The following is a 20,869-nucleotide window of genomic DNA, read 5'->3' on the forward strand; positions in this document are numbered from 1 at the left end:
CCTCTAGTTCCATCCACGTCGTTGCAAATGGCAAGATTTTGTTTTTTGATGGCTGAGTAATATTCCATTGTGTGTGTGTGTGTGTGTGTGTGTGTGTGTGTGTGTGTGTGTATATATATATATCACATCTTCTTTATCCATTCATCTTTTGATGGACATCTGGTCTCTTTCCATAGTTTGGCTATTGTTGGTTTATTGCCATAAACATTGAGGTGCAGGTGCCCCTTCAGATCACTACGTTTGTATCTTTAGGGTAAATACCTAGTAGTATTTAGATACCCAATTGCTGGGTCATAGGGTAGCTCTATTTTTAGTTTTTTGAGGAAGCACTTTACTGTTTTCCACAGTGGCTGTACCAGCTTGCATTCGCACCAACAGCGTAAGAGGGTTCTCTTTTCTCCGCATCCTCATCAACATCTGTCATTTCCTGACTTGTTCATTTTAGCCATTTCACAGGTGTGAGGTGATATCTCATTGTGGTTTTGATTTGTATTTCCCTAATGCTGAGTGATGTTGAGCATTCTTTCATGTGTCTGTTGGCCCCCCAACACACTTTCATGCACATGCTGATCAAATAAATTTAGCCCATTTGACTAAATAAAATTATCATCCAAGACATATGTCCACATATAAAGTGGACATTTTCGGTGTTCAAGACCCTATACAAAAGTGTTCCCTTTCTAACCTAGAAAGACACGTTCCTAACAAAGTATATATGGCATCTATTCAGTTACATTCCTTATGTTCAAGAAAATTGTTCATCTGGGTTCAGATCATTACACAAGAAAGAGTTGAGGTTATAGAACATCATTTATGAAAAACTCAACATTTAACTTTTCAGACCATATTCTTTCATTTCTTTTAGTCAAATTTCAGTCCTATAATTATCCAATTTGAAAATTGTTGAGGCATCCTTCGCACATTACCAGTCTGATATTTGCAAGCGCTACTAGTGAGGATGACAAATACAAACCCAGTCAAGTACCGTTGCAGAAATTCTCTGCCTTTAGTGCCCACGGTTCTTGGTCACGCGGCTTCGAAGAATGAAGAGGGTGGACCAGACAAAAAGTGGTGGGCAGCAAAGCAAGGTTTATGGAGCAACAGTGCAAAGCTCCCAGAGAGGGAGGGGACCCAAGAGGGTTGCCCCCGGAGTGTCTAAGTTTAGGACTTTTTATGAGCTCTCTTGCAGGACTATCGTAAGCAATCAGGGTGTGCTGAGTCGTGCCCATCAGGGCTCTGGTCATGTATCTGTCTACCTATTAGGTTAATGTCATCCAGACGATGACCTTTTTTGCTGACATCTTGGGGCTTATGTCTTAACTGCCCCTTGACTGTGATAGTGACAAATGCTTTGTGGTTAATTGTCTTATTTTAAGATATTTTGCAGATGTCGTTTCTGCAAAGGCTGCAAAGCAGAATGCTAGCGCGCTCCTGTCTAAGCTGCAAAACAGGATGTCAGTGCTGTTTTATCTTAGCTGTCCGGACTCCATATCTTCTTGTTAGGGACCCCGGCCCTGACTACCGAACTGTCCAACTCACTCCTAACAGTACCACATGATAAAAGAAGCTCTGTAATCGAATACCTAAATCCAGTTTGGGGAGATTAAGAGAGTAAGTTACATTTGTTGGGAGATTTTTGATTACTGCTTCAATTTCCTTGCTGGTTATGGGTCTGCTCAGGTTTTCTACTGCTTTCTAGTTCAGTTTTGGTAGTTTATATGTCTCTTCCAGATTGCATCCATTTCTTCCGGATTGTCTAATTTGTTGGCATATAGTTGCTCATAACATGTTCTTATAATTGTTTGTGTTTCTTTGGTGTTGGTTGTGATCTCTCCTCTTTCATTCATGATTTTATTTATTTGGGTCCTTTCTCTTTTCTTTTTGATAAGTCTGGCCAGGGGTTTATCAACCTTATTAATTCTTTCAAAGAACAAGCTCCTAGTTTTGTTGATCTTTCCTACTGTTCTTTGGGTTTCTATTTCATTCATTTCTGCTCTGATTCTTTGTTATTTCTCTTCTCCTGCTGGGTGTAGGCTTTATTTGCTGCTCTTTCTCCAGCTCCTTTAGGTGTAAGGTTAGGTCGTATATTTGATACCTTTCTTATTTGTTAAGAAAGGCTTATATTGCTATATACTTCCCTCTTAAGACCGTCTTTGCTGCATGCCAAAGATTCTGAGAAGTTGTGTTTTCACTTTCATTGGTTACCATTAATTTTTTAATTCTTTAATTTCCTGGTTGACCCATTCAATCTTTAGTAGGATGCTCTTTAGCCTCCATGTATTTGAGTTATTTCCAACTTTCCTCTTGTGATTGAGTTTGAGTTTCAAAGCATTGTGGTCTGAAAATATGCAGGCAGTGATCCCAATCTTTTGGTACCGGTCGAGATCTGATTTGTGACCCAGGATGTGATCTATTCTGGAGAATGCTCCATGTGCACTGGAGAAGAATGTGTATTCTGTAGCTTTGGGATGGAATGTTCATTTCTGGGGCACCAGGCTGGCTCAGTCACTGGAACCTGTGACTCTTGATCTCAGGGTTGTGAGTTTCAGTCCCATGAGCCCCAATAGGAGATTATTTAAAAAAATAAAATCTTAGGGTCACCCAGGTGGCTTAGTCTGTTAAGTGTCCAACTCTTGATTTCACTCAGATCATGATCTCAGGGTCATGAGATCGAGCCCCTTTTATGTCGGGCTCCAAGCTCAAGGGGGAGTCTGATTAAGGTTCTCTCCCTCTCCCTTTGCCCCTCCCCACCCCCGCTCATGCTCTATAAATAAATAAATAAATAAATAAATAAATAAAATCTTTTTTAAAAAAGAAAGTGAATTGTCATTTCTATAAAAAAGAAATTAAGGTTCAGAGTAAAGTGATTTACTGGCATTTTTTAAATAAATGTGCTCTATATTCATTCATGAGACTATCTTCTTGATGCTAAAATATTAGGTGATTGGGGGAGGAATGTTAATAACATGTGTTCTTTTGCTTTTCATTCCTAAATCACAGATTCCACACCCTTCTGCATAACCCATTAGGAGATCCATCCATGACTCTTGCAGGATTTAAACCTTAGACTGATTCCCTGAGGGGTCGTTGGCAGAAAGAAAAAGTGACTCACTGGACAGAATTAGGATCCTTGGATTCTTACTTCTATTTTTAAAGGGATTAGGTCTGGAAAATTCAAGTTATAATGGCAAAACTACATGGGGAAGTTAGCTGAGAAAGAATGACGAACCTAATTTTCCCAGGAGTGCAAGTTGCACAGTCACAACTACTTGGCAAGGTTAGGGACAAAGCTTGTAGAACAGCTGAGTAATGTGGTGACTTGGCTGTCCTCTCTATGAGTGACTAGCCACCAGGTGTGACATACGCTTAGCTAAATCCAGACAAAAAAGGCTTTTAAGTAATGTAAAATTAACATGGACTCTGGTCTTTGCATTTATTGCTCCTTTATTCAAGGGTCCTTGAGCAAAATAAGGCCTAAGACATGGTAAGTTAGTACCAGGCAACGGCAGGATTCCTGTTGTTTGATCAAGTATAATCCGTTGGCTTTGTGTTCTCAATTCTTTCTAGGTGCTCTCGAGTTGGGAAGGATAAAACACTATTGGAAATAATGAATGAAAAAGAATCTAGAAAATAAATCCAAATATCCAGGTTCATTGAGATTTTTTATAGTGATCTCTACTCCATATTATAGTCTAAATATTCCACAGCTCTGCTATTAGCAAACTGGTAAGCTTCCCATCCAGGAAAGTGTTGGAGTTGGAGATGTAAAAAGGAATAAAAATCATATTCTGTCTTAGAACGATTATGACTGTGTGACACTGCATTTGAATTAAAAAGCAATGGGCGTGTTGGAACTTTTTCAAAGGTATGCTAGAAATCGATTTTAAACCGTATTAAGGCAAAAAAAAAAAAGAAGAAAATTTATTTATTGTCTTAAATAACTGGACAGATCATTGCATGATAGCTGTGAATAGCATCAGGAGACCACATCAGCAGGCTCTTTTCTCTCTTTCCTCCATCTCTGGCTGTTCTTTCCTCTGTTGTCCTTGTTCTCAGTCAAGGCTCTTTCTAAGTGCTGGCAAAGACGGCACCTGGCCATTCGAGGCTCCATTATTCCCATGGCTGCAGATTCCAGGGAAAGGGAGTACCTCTCTGCTTGACAGTTAGAAATGCAATCAATAACATAGCTTGAATTACCCATCATCCTGACAGTCGGGGACTGACTAAATTAACAGGCTAGTGTCTATTTCTGACACTTATACATTGTGCTGTATGACCAAAACCCACTAGATTGTTGCTGAAAATTCTTAGGATCATTTAAAACTTTTTTTTACGTAAAGTACTTTCAACAAAATATCGACAAACATACACAATTTAAGAGGAAAACCCTCTAATTTATTACCGTTAGATAGACGTTTACTCAATCTACTGTTCTTGTAGCCAACTTCGAGTGTGGAAGCAGGAAGGACACAGGGGTTTGGGGGGTGGAGAAAGGGCCATAAAGACAGAGAACAGCCATTTTTTTGGGGTTCGGTGTGAGAGGGGGTGCAAAGAGAAAGAAAGAAAAGATGGAAGTAACAAAGAAAAGAGAAAGAAGGGAATTTGTAAAAGCTGGCACAGTATCAACCCATAAACAAAATGCCTTCCAGAACAGATTGTATAAAAAGCATTTCACAAGTTAAACAATCCTCTGTCAAGGTTGTGAAAGAGACCAGAGACTCAGAAAGGAAGCCATCTCTCTCCTTTCTGTATTGGTTCAAGCAGAAATCCCCAGGATCTTTGTTTGTTTTGTTTTCACTCCAAATAGTATGAAAATTGATAGTCCTTTAAATTAACTAAGTCCATTTGAAAATACGTTTTTATATTTACAGTGAACAACGAAAATATACTTTTGTGATTTTAAACGTCTTTGTTGGTAGAATGAAGAGACGATCTTTTTCCTTCTAAACAGCATCATAACATATTCTTCAAATACATGGAAGGTATTGTGGAAAATTATTTTCTAAAGATGCTTATAGATTTTAGCTGTTGATACCTGGCATCACTCCTTGAGGCTATTCTGATTTCACTGACCAAATAAGATAAAATATCAAACCTTCTTCAGGTTTGACTGAGACTATCGTTAGTCTCAGTCAGTAACGGGAAATATAATCTCTCTAAAGGTCTGCTATGTTTCCAGCACTAGAAATGGCCTTCCAGCTCCCACTTATTATATATTGACACTGTATTGGGGCTTTACATGTGTTTTCTCTAACAGCATTATGAGGTAGATGTTAGATCTTCCCCAAGTTACCTAAGAGGGACTGAGAGAGACTGGGAAACAGGGCCAAGTTGTAAAGCTAAGACTTGGAGCCAGGTCTGCCTGATCTAAAGTCCATCTTCTTTCCACTTTACCCACCCCAGCATGTACAATTCTGATGATTTGATATAGAAATAGAAGGAGAATGATCTGGAAAAGGCTAGTTATTATGTCCCTACATCTCTAGTAACCATTGTCTCAGTCCACATTTTGACACAATCAGGAGAGCAAGCAATTTGAGTTTGCTGACAAATGCCTGCAATACTGGTATCTTGCAGAAGAAAATTCAAATGTTTTCTACACCAGATCTAGAAGAGGCATTGCTGTATTTCCTTTAAATAAAAATGAAAGAAAGAAAGAAAGAAAGAAAGAAAGGAAGAAAGAAAAGAAAGAAAGAAAGAAAGAGAGAGAGAGAGAGAGAGAGAAAGAAAGAAAGAAAGAAAGAAAGAAAGAAAGAAAGAAAGAAAGAAAAAAGGATAAAGGAAAAGAAAAAGAAAGAAAAGAATAGAGTAGAAAAGAAAAATTGGAGCCAGCTATACACTTTGCAAAATGAAGAGTAAGTCACATCTTTGTGCAAAGCTGAGTTGTGGGGCTGACGAGGATTAGGGCCAAAGCATTTCTTCTCAAGTACGTTGGTGCCCCAGATTCCACACAACAAAGCTTGGAAGCAACATACATCAGCAAGGACTCTTGCTTGAAAGTGACAGAAACCCACTTTGAACCAATATAGAAAAAAGAAAAAGAATTAGTTATCTTACAAAATGTAAAGAAGGAGTGAACATTCAAAACCACCTGAAAAGCAAAGATTTAGTTGGGTCTCAGGACAGGATAGAACCAGGAATTAGCTGGGTGTCAGGAAAGGATAGAACCAGGAATTTGAATGTTGCCAGATCTCTCCTCTCTCTCATTTATTTTCTCTCTCTGACCTGCTGTCTCTGCTTTATGCCAACTTTTTCGTACACTAAGCGAGGCTTTCTCCATGAGGCAGGAAATGTGATCACTCTCAGCACCCAAGTTTTCTCTCAGTTCCATCCTAGGACAGGCCTGCCTCACCCGTACTACATCCCCATCCCCAAGAAACAACCAGAGACGCCTGAGTAAACAGTTCGATGTAGTAGCCCATCCCTGGAGTGCCCAACACTTTCTAGGAGGCAGAGGTGGTCAGAGGACATCATGACTGCAGTGGAAAGGGAAGCAGTTTCCAGAAGATAGAGTTGCTTTTTCCGGAAGAAGGCAGGAGGTTTTTGCTAGAACAAACAGCAAGTATACTCCACAAGATTGTCTTGTATCAGACACTTTTAAAACCAGAGATTATGACTGTCAAATTCTTCTATACAATAAATTTAATCTTTAATTTCATTGATGGATTAAATATTTCATTTGCTAATACCCTATTTTATTATAAAAGGAATTTAAGATCACTTAAAGGGATAAATACAATATATAATAAGCTACCAAACAAATATGCCAATAAATTATAAACTACAAACTATATGAAGGTGAAAAATGAAAAACAAACATGGGGGCAGAAAATAGAAGTATAAATGAATTAATTGAAAAAAATGCAATCATGATGGCATTTGGAGCTACAGATTTTTCCTTAGGGCAGGTAACTGGAAGAGGGAAATCTGATTGGTAACACAGTTCATGATATGCATGAAATAAATCAAATTCTCAAGATGAGCAAGACTATTTGTTGTATTAGGACCAGAAAATAAATGTTCTAAGGTGTTTCATCGAGCAGGGAGTGTATATTCTAGTAACACGAGTTCACAGGAGGATTGATAGAGACATTCTCAGTATAATCCCTGGGCATCATACCAAATACAACTCAGGAAAAATTTTGGAGGGGATAAAACAATATATTCTGGAAATACATCTCTTCACTCTTTTTATTTTATTTTTTTATCTCTTACCTCTTAAGAAACTTAATCCAGTGGTAGTTTTCATGCATTCATTCAATTAACAAATATTGTGAAGTACCTACTACTTGTCATAAATGTTGGGAATACGGTGAGGACAAAATATAAAGGAATGAATGAACTGTGTACCTTTCCAAAATCATCCATGGACATTGTTTCTCTTAGTTGAGCTTTTAATAGATACTTGAGTAACAAAGAATTCAAGAATGTATCTCTGGCTAGTAGCTAGCAGCTCTTCTATGTGGCCAATTAAGGACACATTCATATGGCTCCTGAGGGGAAGAGCTAGCGGTAGAATGGATAACTTGTGAAAAACAAGACCTTAAAGACATTTTCCTGAAGCCATCCCACTTCCTCTTGGAGGTGAAAGAGGGAATTTCCATAGGCCCAACCAAGATCATCTTTAGAAAATAATGAATGTCAAAAAGCCCCAAATTTCTCTTCCAGATAATTTGACAATTAGTTGGCAAAAATTATAAATCAGTGTACCTGCACACTGATCCCAACATTATAAGATTCCTAGGATACACTCAGGACCACCAGATTTTGAACTGCTGCATGATCTAGCCTCCACAAGAAACTACCTGTCAAACGTATGTCTACATCAGTAGACAAGGTGTCATGCTACATTGATTCCGAATAACGGACAGCGTTACCAACCAAAAATGACTTTGAAGTACTTACCTTTTGTTTTGTTTTGTTTGTTTGAGGAAGCAATAGTTAATAAAACAAATTGTCTGTTAAATATCCTGGAACAGATAGACACAAAAGAAGTATCTCAGAGAACTCAGTGTGTTGCTAATGTTACATTCACTCATCACAATGGAGTTATGTACCATCAACTGTACATGAAAATGACAGTTTGGGCTTGGGTATCATTGATATTGATTATTATTAATTTTACTGTCGCCAGTCAATAAGTTAAGCTGATCTATGAAACCGTTCCTGTAATTTCTATAAGGATGTATCCCTTATAATTTGCTTTGTCAAGAGAGCGTATGTTTTATTCACACACCGGTTTTTTAATTGCACTGATTTACTGACTCCACTTAGAAATGAAATTAACCTATCAGTTCCTTTCCGCTCTTATTTCTGCATGTAGTTTTGTGATGAACTCTCTACATCCCCATTGAAAACCTGCTCTTTACATTAAAATGATGAAGCTTCGCCTGTAGGTCCCTATTAAATCAAGAGATGACAACAAATCAGAAATGATGCAAAAATTCTGAACTTGTTTCTAACCTTTGTGTTTTTTGTCAGATATATGAAAAAGAATATAGCAATGAGCCCTTAGTAGATCAGCTTTACCTAATGCTGTCTGCTCCTCGTAAAGGCATAGTCACGGTCTGGCATACGATGCACTCCGTAAACGACTGGTAAATAACCTCCACCAAGCAGCTGACTCTATAATTTAGGAAGACAGAGGGTTTCCTTCGTGTAAATAGGTAGACTATTTTTTAGCTCTTTGTGCAGAAATTGAGGTGAGTTAATTCAGGTGATTTAGACTTTAAATTGAGAGTGTCCCCAGGGATCTGTGTCAACCTAAGTTGATTAATCAAATGCTCTAAGCAGTATCATTAGTTCTATTTAGAGAAAAAGCTGTTATAAATTTCCTGTGAAAACTTGACTCTCCAGAAACCTGGGGGAACTAAATATTCTAAAAAGCCAAGCAATAAGTCACTAAGCATTACACTTTTCAGCTTGAAAATGATTTGGCTGTATTATTTTGTTTTGTTTTAACCATTTATTTTTATTTATTTATTTATTTTTTGAAGATTTTATTTATTTATCTGACAGAGATAGAGACAGCCAGCGAGAGAGGGAACACAAGCGGGGGGGGGGGGGGGGGAGAGGAAGAAGCAGGCTCTCAGCGGAGGAGCCTGATGTGGGGCTCGATCCCATAACGCCGGGATCACGCCCTGAGCCGAAGGCAGACGCTTAACCGCTGTGCCACCCAGGCGCCCCTGTTTTAACCATTTAAAATTGAAATTTTGATAAATACACATGCTTCTGTTTCATTTTTTTCTTAAACAGAATCTCCTGAACATGTCCATTTTTTCTTACGTGCTACAAAATGTTATTATAAACACCAGTTACAGCCCTGTCCTCAGGACCCATTTAAGTGTGCAGTCACAAGACAGATTTTTTTTTTCTGTCTGAAAAGTACTACCAACTGTAGGCACAATGTTGCATAGCAGGTCTTTAGAGTTTATTCATCTTGTATACCTCTAACTTTATACTGGTGAATAGCAGCTCCCTCTTTCCCCCTCCCCTAGCCCCTGACAACCACTTTTGGGTATATATCCAAAAGAATAGAAATCAGGATCTTAAGGAGATATCTACCTTCTCATGTTCATTACCGCATTATTCGTAATAGCCAAGATATGGAAACAACCTAAATGTCTGCGGATGGATGAGTGGGTAAAGAAAATGTGGGCGCCTGGGTGGCTCAGTCGGTTAAGTGTCTGCCTTTGGCTTGGGTCATGATCCCAGGGTCCTGCGATCGAGCCCTGCATCTGGCTACCGGCTCAGAGGGGAGCCTGCTTCTCTCTCTCCTGCTCCCCCTTCTTGTGCATGCGCTCTCTCTGTCAAATAAATAAATAAAATCTAAAAAAAAGAAGAAGAAAAAAATGTGGTGGATGCATGCAATAGAATATTATTCAGCCTTAAAAAAGAAGGAAATCCTGCTGTTTGCAACAACATGGATGAACCCCGAGGACACTGCTCAATGAAATAAGTCAGTTGCAGGACAAATATTACATGATGCCACTTACACGAGACATCTAACATGCCGAGACTTCAAAACATACAGTGATTTAAAAAAATAGAACTTGCTCATTTATGAAAAAATGAAAAAAAAGCAGAAAAATAAATCTTTGTCAGAGAAACCAGGGCAAATATGGAAACTCAGCATGAGTTGCTTTTTAAATTCCCAGATGGTTTTGAGCACAGGCGCTTACATCTTAATTGGAAATCCGTCGTGTCTCGCATCAGTTCGTGCTTCCAGACACTTGCTTCACCACTAAGCTAGCTCTAGCCTGATAGTAAGATATGAAGGCCTGAGCTTCGGAGCTATTATTAACACAGAACCACCACACAATCTGACACTAACCTTAAAAAGTTAACATGTGTGGTAGAAACCACAGACCTCTGTAAGTTTCTGCCATTTGCTGGTCTGTTATTAGAAACGTTCATTGCCTTCTGGGTTTAGAGCTCTTTCTCCTCTATTTAGTATGACTATACCTATTGGATTTTATTTCATATACTCCTGCTTCAAACTCTGGAAAATGCAAAAATTTTTTTAAGATTTTATTTATTTATTTATTTGACATGTGGTGGGGGGTGCACAGAGAGGCCCTTTATTTATTTGACAGAGAAAGAAAGAGAGAGAGGCAGAATGGTAGACAGAGGGAGAGGGAGAAGCAGGTTCCCCACTGAGCAGACAGCCTGATGTGGAGCTCGATCCCAGGACCCTGGGATCATGACCTGAAGTGAAGGCAGACGCTTGACCTACTGAGCCACCCAGGCGCCCCCGGAAAATGCAAATTTTCATAAGGGAAAATAGTGTATATATATATATATATATATATATAGGATCTTAGGACAGAATACTTCATAATTTTATGCTACAGGGTGCTTTATGATGGAGTCACTTTTATTAATTTAAAAAAAGAAATCCTCCCAGTGTTACTTGTAAAAAAAAAAAAAAAAAAAAAAAAAAAAGCCTTCAGGCTTTCTGTGTGTCTCTGTTTTTCATTCCCAGGAGAGTCAGGGAGGACAAGAGGCTGAGAGAGGGAGCCAGGGCCCCAGGCAGAGGGACACCACCACGCTAGTGGGCCAGGACCAGCCTGCCTCAAGCCAGAGCAGGAGGCTGCCAGCATCAGCCATGCCAGAGAGAGCTGGCAAGGGAGTGTGGGTCATGCAGCCAGAGGCGGCCAGGTCAGGGGAGGTGAAAGCAGAGTGCGGCCTATCAGAGTTCTCAGGACAGAAGGCTCGGCCCTGGCCCTGCCTTTCCCTGTGACGGGTGTTCTTCAAGTGGTTGTACTTCAGGTGCTGATTCCAAGTACATTTCTTCCCTCTTCACCCACCTCCAGAGCTTCTGAATGACAGTAAATTCCTTAGTGCTGGGCCCTTCAGCACCTCGTTCTGAGTCTAAAGTTGATATTAATCACATATTTAACTAATGCCAATCAGGACAAATTGCAGAAACACAATCAATAAACAATTTGTACTGACTTTTTTTTTCTTTTTTAAAGATTTTATTTATTTATTTGATAGAGCATGTGAGAGCATGAGCAGGGGGCATGCTTTAATATTTAAATGGACTTGCGAATGAAATGGGACATAAAGCCATTATTTTCTACGTCACAAATACAGCAAAATTTTATTACAATATAGATGATCTTAGGGTGCCTGGGTGGCTTAGTTGGTTAAGCATCTGCCTTAGGCCCGGGTCATGATCCCAAGGTCCTGGGATCAAGTCCCACATTGGGCTCCCTGCTCAGTGGGGAGTCTGCTTCTCCTTCTTCCTCTGCCCCTCTTCCTGCTTGTGCTCTCTCTCTGTTAAATAAATAAACAAAATCTTAAAAACAATAACAACAACAACAATATAGATGACTTTTTGAGGTGCCTTTCAATCTAATCTTAGAAACAAAACTATCTTTTTAATCCACTTCAATCTGATTCAATCAGTCTCTGTAAAGCTGCAAAATAAGTCCCCATCTAGGATCTACTTATCCCCATAGGTCCCTATCCTGTTTCACTGAACACCCTTGTCCTTGACCCATGAATCCCTCTTCCTGTAGGATGGGTTCACGATCTAGTTCCTAATATTTTCATCACCCAAATCCTCCTCAATTATCTATCCCCTTTCCTCTTCTCCTCATGTACACAGACACTCAAAGTTTTAAACAAACTTTGCTGCCCTTACAAGTTATGATTTCACTTACTAGCAAGGAAATTTGATCTTTCATTAGCCTGTATATAATGTGCAGCAACTATGCAGAAATAGGGCATATTGGGCCACCTTGTTCAGAATTGGGGGTTGTGAGCAGCATGACTCTGGAAAAGCAAGACTTGGAAACACTCTAAAAGGAAGGTATCAGTTCCCCACAGCAGTGTTGTTCTTTTTTATTTTTTATTTTTTTTAAGAGAGAGAGTTGGGGGTGGGAGGTGGGGGGAAGGGACAGAGGGAGAGAGAGAATCCCAAGCAGGCTTCACACCCAGTACGGAGCTGGACGCGGGTCTCGATCTCATGACCTGAGATTGTGACCTGAGCTGAAATCAAGAGTCAGATTTTCAACCAACTGAAACACGCAGGTGATCCAGTGTTGCTCTTTTTAACGCAAAGTGCTGCTCAAAGTGGCTTGGATGCCACACAGTAGGTTTGCTGAGTCCCCGTTGTCCTGACTGCAATGATTAACATTGGCCTTGGACAGCATTTAGTGTCTGCATTTGATGTCTTCTTTTATAAAATGATGGGTTAATCATCTCTAAGGGCCAACGTATTTGCTCATCTTGTTCCTGCAAGGGGCAAATACAGAATCAGGGGATCTCAGCTCTCCTTCCAGTCCTGTGTTGAAAGACCTGGAGGTAGAACTTGCTTAAAGGCTCTTTGTCCCTATTTCCCCAAACGCTAAGTAGGGATAACTTGAGTAACTCACAAAAGTGATAGCGAAGTTGCAATAATTGGATTATAATGGTTTAAAAATAGTTTAAAATGTATTATACAAATGTAAGGGGCTCTTCCCCTAAAATTAGCTTAGTTCAATTGTACATATCAAGTTGGATTCATCTAACTTTGGGGTGGGAGAACTTGCCCTTGCTAGTGCAAATAGCAAAGCAGGACAATGGTGTCCAAGCCAAGACTTCAAGGGCTGAGGCAAGAACAGAGGGTCGAAAGGGGGAATACTTTTCCTGACCTGGTGTGTGGGCCAGTCTCATTCCTTCAGGCCCAGGGCACCTGCCTTTACTAAAGCCAAGTCTGGCTGAGGCTGGAAGATACTGTGGATAATCTAGAGTCACATGAGTCTCGGGGGCTCTTAGGAAGTAAAGAGAACATCCTTGAGCAGCTCCCCATCTCAGTGAATTCTTTTACTTACCCCTCATCCCCGATCTTGCGAGCTCTATCTTTTCAGACAGCTTAGGTAAACTTAAGGATGCTTTTTGTTTATTTGTTTGTTTGTTTGTTTGTTTGTTTAAGGATGCTCTGATGTTGCTGTTCCCATAATGCCAAGTCGGGCCATCTTAGGCACGAGTTTGTACAACCATTATAATGATCAGGTGCATTTAATTTGATGTACTTTGCATTAAGGTCAGCCCTAAAGAGTACGATTTTCCTTCTGTCTCTTTCCAAAGTCTGCTTTCTCCTATTTCACAAATGTTTATCTTCTTTAATAAACATTAAAAGTTTTTAGCCAAATGTGGAAAGCAGCTGAGAGTTATTCTAGTGCTGAGGCATCAGTCAGTTCTGTTTCTCCAAAGAATATTATGTGACTTCACTAAGGAAGGGAAGGAATGAAGCATATGTTGTTTATAACGTTTCTCGGCATACGATAAGCAGAGTCTGGAGGAGCAGAATCAGGGTGTGGTCAGCTTGTTGGACTCTGGAATGTCCGAGAGAGACTTGGGTACCGATTCAATACCCAAAGATGATGAGGCATTTGCGTTGTAGTGACATCGGTCAAAATGAATGACCTACACAGGCTGGCATTCAATCCTTCCAAATCACATTGGAAATGAAATTAAGCATCTGAAAACTGATCTGTAAGTCAATTTAGGGTTAATTTAGTTTTCATGTGAGTGGTGTTTGTTTTCAATGTCTTGTTAATTAAATCACAGTGTGCAGGAGCCAGGTCCTAGGCTCAGACGCTGGCTCAGAAATTGATTTTACTGTCCTTCTTATTTACAAAATGTGGATGATGTGAACAGTCATAATGCCTTGGGGAAGATAAAATGCCAGGGAAGCTAGCTCCAGGAATTCTGTGAGAAGGATATCAGGGGCAATTAACTTTGGTTCTTCCTTTGTGTCCAAGAAACTCAATAAAACATCTACATGGAACAAAATTGGCCCAGGAAGGTCCAGGCAAATTTGGCATGGTGATGTCAGAATTGTGTCCTCTGCCAGTTCTGATTATACCGAAATTAATGTACAATTCGCATGAAGAAAAGAAACAGATATGGATTTAGGGTGGTTGGGTGGAAGGTTTAGCTCCTCACCCGAGTCCATAGGTGGAACAAAGAGGGGGTGAACTTTCAGAGCTAAATCTGCAAGCCTCCATCTCCCCATTTGGTCCCTGTCACCATCCTGTGGCATGGAGACTCTCCCATTCCCACACTTCAGATCTGCCGCTGCTGCCAAATGTCTGTAATCCTTACTGAAGTACTGCCTATTCCAGGGTTATCTGTCTTTTATTAGGTTATTCTAGAAGACCTCAGAAGCATCAAAGGAACATTTTGATAATTTTGTGTCCCCCTCGACTTTCATGTAGCTGCGTACTCCTCAGACTTTCCAATCTTGAGGGAGAGGACAAGACACATATTTCTTCTTAGGTTTTGTTTTCCTCAAGGGAGAGTCAGTCCAGAGAGGAACCAGTGGGCCCTTTGCCAGATATTAGCTTCAGCTTTGCATACTGATGGAAATGGAGAAACTTTTATTCTTCAATCCTTTTTATACCGGAAAGAGAATTTAAAGGTTCATGCTTGCTTTCCAGGTCTTTCTGTTCTCTCCTCCATGCTCTGAAAGACATGCAATTCTTCTTCTAATGAGAAAACTCCCCGAAGTTTGCATTTTTACTTTTGAGACTTATGTGATAGAGCTTTTCCTACTGCAGTGACTTGACCTACTTTGAATGACCATTAGTTTCAAGTCATAATTATTGACTTGCTTACGTACTTTTTTTTTTCACCAGCCCCATCATCCATACCGTGAACACATCCTGAATTGTTCGTATAACTAAAGAGAAATGAAAGTGATGTTGGTTAATTTATTTATTAAGGAAATTTTCTGTCTTAGCAAGATAAATTAACTTTGGCAAACTTCAGATACGGACCTGAAGTGGAAAAGCATACACCCTGAGGACCAGCTTGCCTTTGCTCCCAGCAATGTGCCTCACCTGTGGGCTCGTGAGGTTCTGGCCCAATATTATTACGCATCCTCTTTCCTTCACTGTCAAGTATAAGGTCAGGCAAGAGAAAGTCTGTGAGAACTGTACTGCCATTTCAAAGTAGGAATTAATAACAATTTATAAATGTTGAAATAACACACATGTGGTTTAGCAAATATTTATTTAATATCACCTATATCTTCCTCCCCTGGATTCTGGGGATACAGGAATACACAAGATAGACAACAGACCCTGCTTCCAGGCCACTTGGGGTTTCCTGATTGACACTACAAGTCTTAATGGAAAGATTCAGCTACAAATCTCAATGGTAGGGCATACTACCCTTCAGAGGCTCATTTCATCGGCTGGCTTAGTTGTTCCTGGGTTTTCAGAGGGAGTTTGTCACATATGCTCAAAAATAAATCCACTGATGATCGTCTGCCTGGGTTCTTCCTCATTGCCCATTGGCTTGAGAGAGAGGCTCTGTGAGGACATGGCTCCCCTGGCTTCCACAGTGGCCTTGAAGTCTGTCAGGCTCTGTAGCAAAGTTGCCCTGGATGGTACACAAGTGGGAACGAATGTCCTCTGTCCAACACCGGGTCAGAATTTGTCACTTGGGTTTGAAGCAGCACTGAAACAACTCTCTCAGCTTCTGTCTACCATACCTTCCTTGCTAAGCTGCCTGACTTTACTTCTAGGCTCTGCCTGAGGAAAAGACAACCAACACTTCTGAGTGCTCATATGCACTGGACACTGTTCTAAGTACTTTCCTCAGAATGGATGAACTCATTTAAGCTGACAATAGCCTATGTGGGGTGTGGGTGGGCAGTGTTATTATCTTTCCAATTTTAGAGATGAGAAAGGTAAGGCATGGCATATTAGTTCTCTATTGTTACACAACAAATAACCACAAATGCGGTGGCTTAAAACAACAAACACTTACTACATCACGTTTTCTATGGGTCAGGGTGTGGCTAAACGGGGCCTCTGTTCAGAGTCTCTCACAAGAGTGCAATCAAGGTGTTGTCTAGGGCTCAGGTCTCAGCTGAAGGATTGACTGGGAGAGGGTCTGTTTCCAGTCTCGTGCACATGATTGTTGGCAAGATTCAGTTCCTTTGGCACATTGAATTGAGGGTCTTGGTTCCTAGCTGGCTGTTGTCCAGTGGAGGCCCTCAGTTTCATGCCATGTGGGTCCCCCTGGCATGGTGACCTGTTTCATCAAAGCCAGTAAGGGGAGAGTCTGCCAGCGAGACAAAAGTCACAATCTTTTGGAGATAGCCCAACGTCTTTGACATATTCTGCTGCAGAGAAGCAAGTCACAGCTCCTGCCCACACTCTAAGTGGAGAAGATTACAGAAAAGTGTGCATACCAGGAGACATGGGTTGTTTGGGGCCATCTCAGAGTCTGTGTGGCACACAAGGAGAGGTTAAGCGACTTACTTAGCCTTAACCCTTTCTGGCTACCGTAAGAAAATTCCACAGACTGAGTGGCTTAGAAACAGTAGACATTTTTTCCCCCCTCACAGTTCTAGAGGCTGGAAAGTGCAAGATCGTGTCACTGGCAGATTCGGTGTCTGGTGAGAGTCCATTTCACTGTCATCTCACATGGCAGAAGGGGCCAAGGAACTCTGTGGGGTCTCTTTCATAAAAACACTAGTGTCGTTCCCGAGGGCTCTGCCCTCATGAGCTAATCACTTCCTAAAGACCCCACCCCCTAATACTATCACCTTGGAGATCAGGCGGCAACATAAGAATTGTAGTTGGGGACACAAACATTCAATCTACAGCACTTGCCCCAGGATCAGCCAATCAGAGACAAGCCAGCATTTGAGCCCAGGAAATCTAGCTCCAGAGAGAAGTTAGACTCAAACAGTTTGGAGACTGGCCACCCACAGAAGTAAGTCTGTAACTTCTCTTGTGTCATTTTTTGCGTGAGTTACAAAAACAATGCTGATGATGCAGGCTTTTTTGCGGTTGATCTTTTTCCCCCATACAGGTTTTCAAAAAATCTTAAAAACAACGTGAGGTGATCTTAAAAACAACGTGAGGTGGCTTTGACACAATTATCTAAATTTCCAGGAGCTTTTACAAAAATCATCAGAAGGTATGGTAACATTCCTCCTCCATTTTCAGGCCGCAGCAGCTCTGGGCTAGAACTAAGTAACAATTTTGTAACAATGTGCTTCCCTGATTCCAACAACTCCCTTCCAGCCCACTTCCTGTTCCTAATATGCCATTGAGCTGCAGGCATGCAACTTTGCTACCTTGAACAGAGAAGACCGTATAAACACTGAATAGTGAGCTCATTTATGGGGTAAATTAAAAGTGGTTTATCCCAGATATCTAACCTACATCAAATTTCTTTGAATAATGTGAAATTTATACATAGAAATTCAATATAACCCCCCAAATGTGCTGCTAACTTAACAAAGTTACATTTATATTTGTAGACAGTTGATTCAGACTACTTTATTAACCCCGCTTGACAGGAGGCTACTGCTGACCTGCTCGTGCGCAATCTAGTTCCACCTAGTGGTAGCTACTTGAAATGTAAATACAGCACCACGGAGGCACTCAGCAGCGTTTCTGGGGATAAAATTATTCACGTATTCCCTCATTTAGTCAATGGGCATATATTCTGTATGCTAGGAATTATATTAATAAATATAATTATAGTAACTGAAATTATGAATGAAATGCACATGATCAATACTTTCTTTTCTTTTTTTTTTTTTTTAAAGATTTTATTTATTTATTTGACAGAGATAGAGACAGCCAGCGAGAGAGGGAACACAAGCAGGGGGAGTGGGAGAGGAAGAAGCAGGCTCATAGCGGAAGAGCCTGATGTGGGGCTCGATCCCACAACGCCAGGATCACGCCCTGAGCCGAAGGCAGACGCTTAACCGCTGTGCCACCCAGGCACCCCCATGATCAATACTTTCAACAATGTCCTAGAGTGAGGCTGTGGTATACGAGAATAATACCTGGGTTTTCTACTTCTTCCAACATTCCATGCTTCCTTGGCTCAAATTCCCCTGATTATTTATATAAAACTGCAAGGTTGATTTGGGGTTATGAATATGATCCTTGGCAGGCTCTTTCTAAGTTAACCATATAATTTTATGTTAATTGTCATATTCTACATACTTCAAAGAAACTTACATAGAAAATATAATTATAGCTATTAGATTCTAAACTCTGGCAATTAGGTGATTCAAAGTGGCTCTTTCTCTTTTGTAATTCCTTATGAGCATATCACAAAAGTGGAATGGTATTTCCCACCGCAGTCCCAGCTGGGAATTCCGATTGTCCCATGATTTCACAGCTGCAAATCAGCCCCCACCCTCTCACACTTGTCTCTGGCCAATGATGCTTTCCTTAATTAGTACATGACTTAAACTTCAGTGCAGACTTATCTGTTGCCTTGGTCCCTGGGCTACCTGAGTGCTGGCTGCTCTGCGTAGGAAAGAAAATCTTAGACGTGAATATTATTTGCCTGACATTGAACAAAGGGAAGAACAATTCGTCTGGTTGTTAAATTTGTTTTATCAACTGAATTTGCATTCTTTGGCAACTTCTCTCTCCTACAGTCTAGTCTGGTGTTTAGGCTTTGTACTTCTCTTTGTGGTGTTATTATATTCTTATGGTTCTTATACCTTCCCCATCTTGAGAATGGCCTCTAGAAAAAACCACTAGGAGCTATGCCTCATCTAAACCAGTGTGAGACAAACTGCAGAGTGTGTTCTGAGGAACTTTAAGGTCCTCCCCCCCCCCCTTTTTTTTAAGGCAATAGGTAGGTCAAACTTACCTACTCCTTATTGTGAGACTCAATTGTGAAACATTAAAATGCACACGACTGACAATTTCAACAATGTCCTATAGCCAGACCTCTTTTTTCACTTTAAGTTTCCAGGGTCCCTTTCACTCCTCTGGGTGATTAAGCTGCACAGATGATAGCTTTGCTCTAGAAGTCTATGCTGACTATATGTATACCAGAGAAGAGAGCATATTTGAGGAAACCTGTGATTCCTGGCATTCTCTTTGCTTGCCATTGAAGTTTTAAATACATTTCCTTGATAGGACACTAAAAGAAGTCTATCCGAGGAGTTAGAACACAGGACAGAAAATGAAAATGAGGAAAGGATGAAATGAGAGGGGTGCATATTTTGTTTATGAAGTAGCAAGTATTCATTAAGTATCTACAGTATGCATGGCAGGATACCAGAGACAAGAGATACAAAAACTAAAAACACGCTTCTGGGGGTTGAGATAATCTGTAAGCTGACATATATTTGAAAAACAGGTAACAGAGGCCTGAAGCACAGGTCAAAGTGCTGAAAATAAATAGTACGTGCCTTTCACATAGGACGTGGGGTTAGAGCTTAAAGGGTGAAGTTCAGGCACTATTCTTACGTGGGTACAGGTGACTTGGAATTGGACTGTGTGTGGTGTCTGGTGGAGAACAAAAGGAAACTATTCAGGCTAGAATGAAAAGATGTCCTTTGAGCAACTGGAGGCAGGACTTGAGACTTTACCCATGGGCCCTAGTCATTATGGATATCTGAATAGAGACATAACATTATGAAAAGGATGTCTTAGGAAGAACTATGTCAGTGGCAGGTTTGAGGTGGGAAACACTGGAGGAGGAAAAGACTGGTTAGGTGACAGCAGAAATCGAAATGTGTCTAGGATGGTAACTAGGAATGAAGGTGAAAGACAACAAGAAAGGATTTTTTGTTTTTTGGATTGCCTGGACATGGAAAATTACTGAGGTGGAAGGGGCAAAGAAGACTAAAGTTTACAGCCTGAATGACTCAGCCCCTCAGCCAGGTGATTTAGTAAAGGGGAAAGCCCTTTACTAGCCCTTTACTAGCCCTTTACTTTACTTTTAGTAAAAGGGAAAGCCCTTTACTAGCCCTTTACTAGTATCAGCCAGGTGATTTAGTAAAGGGGAAAGCCCCAGGTTTCAATAAGTACAATCATGGAATCATGAGGTTTTAAAGCTAGAAAGGGCTCTAGGGATCATCTAGCCACTTCATTTTGTAGGAGGACAACTGAAGCAAAGGGCAGATGTCTGACTCAATCCACCATGGCGAGCAGGGGAGGGCAAGACTGTAGCAGCGCCCGTGTCTTTGCTCACCCGGTCATCCCGCCTGCTTCGCTAGGCTTCCTGCCTAGTTCTGTCTCTCAAACTCTGGACTGAGGACCAGAGTCCATCTGCAGCCAAATTTGACAAAATAAGAAAAATAGACTGACTTTTTCAAAAAGCTAAATGTATTCATTTAAAGAACTGACCTTTATTCTGTGATTATGTCCCGGCTAATGGTATTAAAATCCCCTTTCATTTATGAAATGAAGCATTAATACAAGCCGTGCAATTTTTACTTCTTTCTTAGCACAATAAAAAGCTAGTTAGTAATCTAAGTTCTTTCTTCAGTTTGTTTTGTTTTGTTTTATATATATCGGTCTTTAAAATCTAAAGGTGTGAGAGTCACTTCTCTACAGTATGTAAAATTACCTGTGATCTTTTCCAAGCCATACCA

Source organism: Ursus arctos, unplaced genomic scaffold (genome assembly GCF_023065955.2).
Source record: "Ursus arctos isolate Adak ecotype North America unplaced genomic scaffold, UrsArc2.0 scaffold_13, whole genome shotgun sequence".
Taxonomy (NCBI): domain Eukaryota; kingdom Metazoa; phylum Chordata; class Mammalia; order Carnivora; family Ursidae; genus Ursus; species Ursus arctos.